Genomic DNA, 5,237 nt, shown 5'->3' on the forward strand with positions numbered 1-5,237 from the left:
GTGTCTGCCCAGCAAATCACTCCACCCATTGTGCCTTAATTTCTTCTCTGTATCTGTGATGAAAGCAAGTAAGTTCCTACATGTAAAGCCACGTTTCGGACCGTTCCTGGCACACAGTAGATGCTGGGCCAAATTTACTCCCTAAACAACGGTCCTCCTTAACTCTCAGGCTACTGCCATGTCTGCAGTGGTTTCCAAAGATCAGACCAAAGCGTGATCTCGTACTGTACTTCATCTGCTGGCAACCTCACTGCTCAATTGGCTGACCTCAGTGGCCTTCGCAACAGGACAGGGGCCCATGCAACCCAGGACAGAAGATCTGCTTTGGGTCCTAGGATGTTTGCATTTCAAATATTTGTCTAAGAAACTTATGATTTCTGCAAATAGCCTGGGCAACTGCGAGTCTATCTTGAAGGCACCCCCTTTGGCTTTTGCTTACGTAAGACTGTCCAACAGAGCAAGTCTGTACCCACTGATAGCCCGAGCCTCCTGCACCAGTGCTGGCCCTGCAGACTCACGCAGCAACCGGCACAGGCTCTGCTGGCTCAGGTTTGCTTTCACACAATCCTCCATCATGCCAATCATACAGAGAGACACTTGGCAGGTGGGAAGAGTTCATGGGCACCTGGCACCAAGGGTGCATGCACAGGAAGGTGGAGTATAGGGCAGAGCAGTGCCAAGTCTGAGAAGGCCTGTTTTGGGGGAGGCCTGGTGGAATGAGTGAGGAGGTAAGGGAAGGGAGAGTGGCAAGGGGTCTTGCAGTGATGTTGCCAAGGGCCATACTGCACCAGCGACCAGCAGATGACCCATGGCAGGTGAATTGGCTGCCCCAAGCTTGTTTTGTATCTAATAAATGAATACAATAATTCTACTTATTTTGAGGATTATTATTACTTTTTCATCAATAAAATTCCTTGAGGAACAGGACCATTTAGTTAGTGTGTTGCTTTCAAACGTAATAGTTTGAATTTTACATAATTTTTCAATAAAATTAGAATGTCAGGACATTAGTCCACAAAGTGAAGAAAATGGCCAATACTCTCTTAGCCTGAAGGGCTAATTTACTGGAAAGTTTCTTGTGTGCTCATATTTGATGCCATCAGGTCACAGAAGCCCCCACTGACTTGGTTCAACCCTTACCCTTACCCTTACCCAACCCTTACCCTTGACTTTGTGACATGGAGAGCTACCACCTCTGAGAGAGTCTGATGCTCTGGTTTGACATGCTGGGAGAGTGTTGGAAATTCCACAGGGTCATGATGTGTAACGGCAGATGATACCATCGTGATTTTGAATTTCGGTGTAAGAATCAGAAGATGAGAGTAAGGCTATGAGCAAAGGGTGGGAAAACAGAGAAGTAGAAGCTATATATTTTTTTAAAACACTTCAGTGTCCAGTAGTTGACAATACTTTGATGTTATCCATAAGGGGTTCAGTGGCGAATTCCTTTGACGTGGATAGCCAAGTCCTCCTTTGCAGTCTGTTCTTAGTGTAAAAGCTCCGCTGAGACGGTTCACTCTGGTGGCCATGCTGACATCGGAGCACCAGTGACATAGCTTCCAGCAGCACACAAGCCATAATGCAGAACAACAAAGACAGACAAGGTTACTTGTTCCAAAGAAAAGTCACCCAGGGCAACCTACGTGCACAAGGAAGATCTGCTCGATAGTTTTAAAGGCAAATGGCTAGCCTTGTCTTCTGAGGAGTCTCTGGGTGGATTTGAACTGCTACCTTTTTGACTTGGAGTCAAGCATCTACCTCTTCCACACTTACATCTTGAACCTTTTCATCACGGAAAATGTTTCCCCTTCTGAATTAGTAGCTATCTCCTTCTCCATCTCTACAGCCTGTCCTTCCAACCTGCTTATCAACACTCCTGCGAGCCCCTCAGCAGAACATGCAGCTTAGAATTCACTGTCCATCACCTTGCCCTAAATTCCTAAATTTTAGTAACATGATTTAGTGAAAACCCAACAACTCCAACTGCAGCAAAGCAGCCTGCTGCTGCTGCTGGAGAAAGGGGCACCAGTCCATGTGGCTGTGCTCTGAAGTCCTCAGTCCCCACTGATGTTCCTATTAGCTGCTGTCGAGTCAGCAGAGTGACTTTATTTCTGGCCAGCAAAATCAAACACTGGCTGGTCCTGTGCCATATTCCTCATCGGTGGGATGTTCCAAGTCATTGGCACGATCTCCTAAATATTCCTCACGGCATTCATTTCTCCCCACTTCTACCATTGCCACCGGAATTCAAGCCATCTTCATCTCTGTCCTGGACTTGTAATATCATCTATGGCGGTCTGCTGCACATCATCCCCCTCATGTTGCAGGTGCAATTCTGCCGAGTAAATATAAAATTGCTCATGTTACGCTTCCTATTCTCCCTCCGCTTCCTGACGTTCTTAGGATAATGACAGAAAGATACCTTGGTCAATGGGACTCAGGTAAGCTCGGCACCATGCCTCCATTACTTTCTGCGCCACTCAGTTGAACTCTCAGTCCTTTACATGCTGGACTCCTTTCTTCAACCCGCTGTGAAGTCTTTGCATGCATTTCCCCCTTGACAAGAACAATCCCTGTCCTCCCTTTCATGCTGTTACCACCTCATCCTTCATACCCCACCCCATCACCACTTCCACAGATAGCACATTCCGCTCAAACTCCCCGAGGTCAGACCTCTTACAGCACCCGATTAGTGTTCATTTTTAATGTTTATTTGCAGGCTTATTTGATGGATGTCTTTGCCAATAGAGAAGAAGCTCAACAAACTAAAACAATCTTGTCTGCTTTGTTTATGTTCTTAACTCCCAGCACAATGCATGCCATATGTATGCACTTAATGATATTTGGTCAATCAAAATTGAATGAGTAATTTCTAATTCTTGCTTTTTACAAATAAGAAAAGTGAAGCAGCTCAGGAAAGTTAAATTGCTTAAGTTGTAGACACTTAAGTGGCTTACCCATGCTATAAAGTTTACATTTTTTCCTCTGTGCTTAGCTCTATTTCTCATAGTATGACATCCAAATATCACAAAATAGTCTGTGCTAAAACTACAGAAGGTGGGTCAGAGGTACTATTCACTTAGTGCTAAATGCATCTGAGTAAGATGAATCCTATGGGAGGTTTGGCTTTTTGGACAGGACATGTGGTAGTCCATAATCTCATGTCAACTTGAGGGTATTAAGAGTGAAGGGGTGGAGTCTAGCCACCCCTAGGTCACAGCCTGATGATGCCTCCTCGTGGGCATGACTCTTCTCATGAAGAATCTGGGAACAAGTTCCTCTCCTTCTCCCTGGTGATTGGATCAGTGTGCTGCTACTTGAGTTAGTTCTTTGATCAACTGTGTGCTGCACTACCTGTGTGTTGAGCCAACCTGTGGATTGTGTCATTTTGCCATGCATCACCAGAGCATAAGACCTGCTTCAGCACACTGCTGGTGGATCATTTTGTGCACCTTGATAGAGCTCAGACCTATGAGGACCTGCTTTGCTATTCTCCAGAGCTACGGACAGTTGCTGCTCCACCCCGCTGTCTGCTGCCTGCTGGCTGACCCTGCCTGTCTTGCCTGAGGGCAGACTCCACTGTCTGCTCCCTTGTGAGTTGAAGGACCTTCAGTATATTAACTGTTCCATGAAAGTGAGTTGAATTGAGGCCTCTCTTGTGTGGACTAATTAGCTGTGCTATTCCTCCTCATTGTATAAATCTATCAATCTATATCATAAGTGTCCTGGTTTTGCTTCTCTAGAGAACCCTGCCTAACACAGTACACAAGTATCAAGAAAACCTTTACTACCCAAAACCCAATTGGCTTGTGTCAAAAACATAAGAATATTAATGTCTTAGATAATATTTCCCTAGTAATTTCATATCTAGTTAGTTTAAATTTTTTAAAGATTAGTACAAGAATGTTCATCACAGTAATATGTTCAAACAAAGGATAGTTTATAATATATACTTAGAATAAATTATTAAGTAGCTACTAAAGAGCAATTTGAAAAAATACTTAAATGGCAAAGAATGGTTAAATATCACAGTGAATAAAGGACAGTGGGGTAATAAAAAGGACATTTGTAAAGCTCCAATTTTTGTTGTCTGTGCTTTCATCCACAAGCAGTAAAAGAAAATAGAGCAAAATGTCAAGTAATTATACTTGAAAGGTAAGATTGTGTGCCATTTATATTTCCTTTCATCTACTTTCCCCATCATGCCTCTAAGCAGCTTTCTGGCCGTACTTCCTCCTTCTAAGATGGATTTGTTTGTTCTAGCAATCCATGGTACTTTCAATATTTTTTACAAACGTAAATTCGGATGAATAAATTCATCTTTGATAGTCTTTATTCATTGTCCAGCTTTTGCATGGAGATGAGGAGATTGAAAACAACACAGCGTGGGTCAGGCACATCTCAGTCCTGAAGGAACATCTCTGCTCTTTAAATATTCAAAGAGGTCTTGGGCAACAAATTGCTTTCTTGACACTGCTGCTCTGAACTATGATTTAGATTCAATTAAAATGAAATCCTTGATAATGTCGATCTTTGCTCCATTGATCATGATGATATTGGTTCATTTATGAGGACTTTCGTTTCTTTTAATGCTGAGTTGCAAACCATATTAAAGGCTACGGTGAGATTTTTATTAGCAAGTACTTCATACCCTCTTCACGTTCAGCAACAAGGTTGCAGCGTGGGCACCCTGTAGGGTTTCAATAAGACTCCCTTCCATGCCGATGCTGCATATTCTTCACCCAGTCCAGCAGCTCCGATTGCTTGCTCAGCATTAGTCAGACCAAGTGTGGTGAGAGGATACAACTCTGGCCCACAGCTTTCCTGATTTCAAACCATGGATTGGCCCCATTCTGTTTGAACAATTACCTCTTAGTCTAGGTACGTACACATTCTGCATGTGCACAATTAAGGGTTCTAGCATACCCCTTCTTCACAAAGTTTTCTATATTCTGTTATGACCCTCACATTCCAATGTTTTTGCATAGTCACTAAAACATTAAGTAAACATCTTTCTGATATTCTCCACTTTCAGCTAAGATTCATGTGATGTCAGCAGTGATGTTCCTCATTCTATTTCCTCTTCCAACCCTGTTTGAATTCATGGCAGCGCCCTGTCAATGTACTGCTGCAACCATTGTTGAATGATCTTTAGCAAAATTGTACTTGCATGTGATATTCATGGTGTTTCAACATGTTTGCATTCTGTTGGGGCACTTTGTGAATAGGTACAAATA

The sequence above is a fragment of the Echinops telfairi genome, unplaced genomic scaffold (genome assembly GCF_000313985.2).
Source record: "Echinops telfairi isolate 266 unplaced genomic scaffold, ASM31398v2 ScPeMD7_7469;HRSCAF=8507_1, whole genome shotgun sequence".
Taxonomy (NCBI): domain Eukaryota; kingdom Metazoa; phylum Chordata; class Mammalia; order Afrosoricida; family Tenrecidae; genus Echinops; species Echinops telfairi.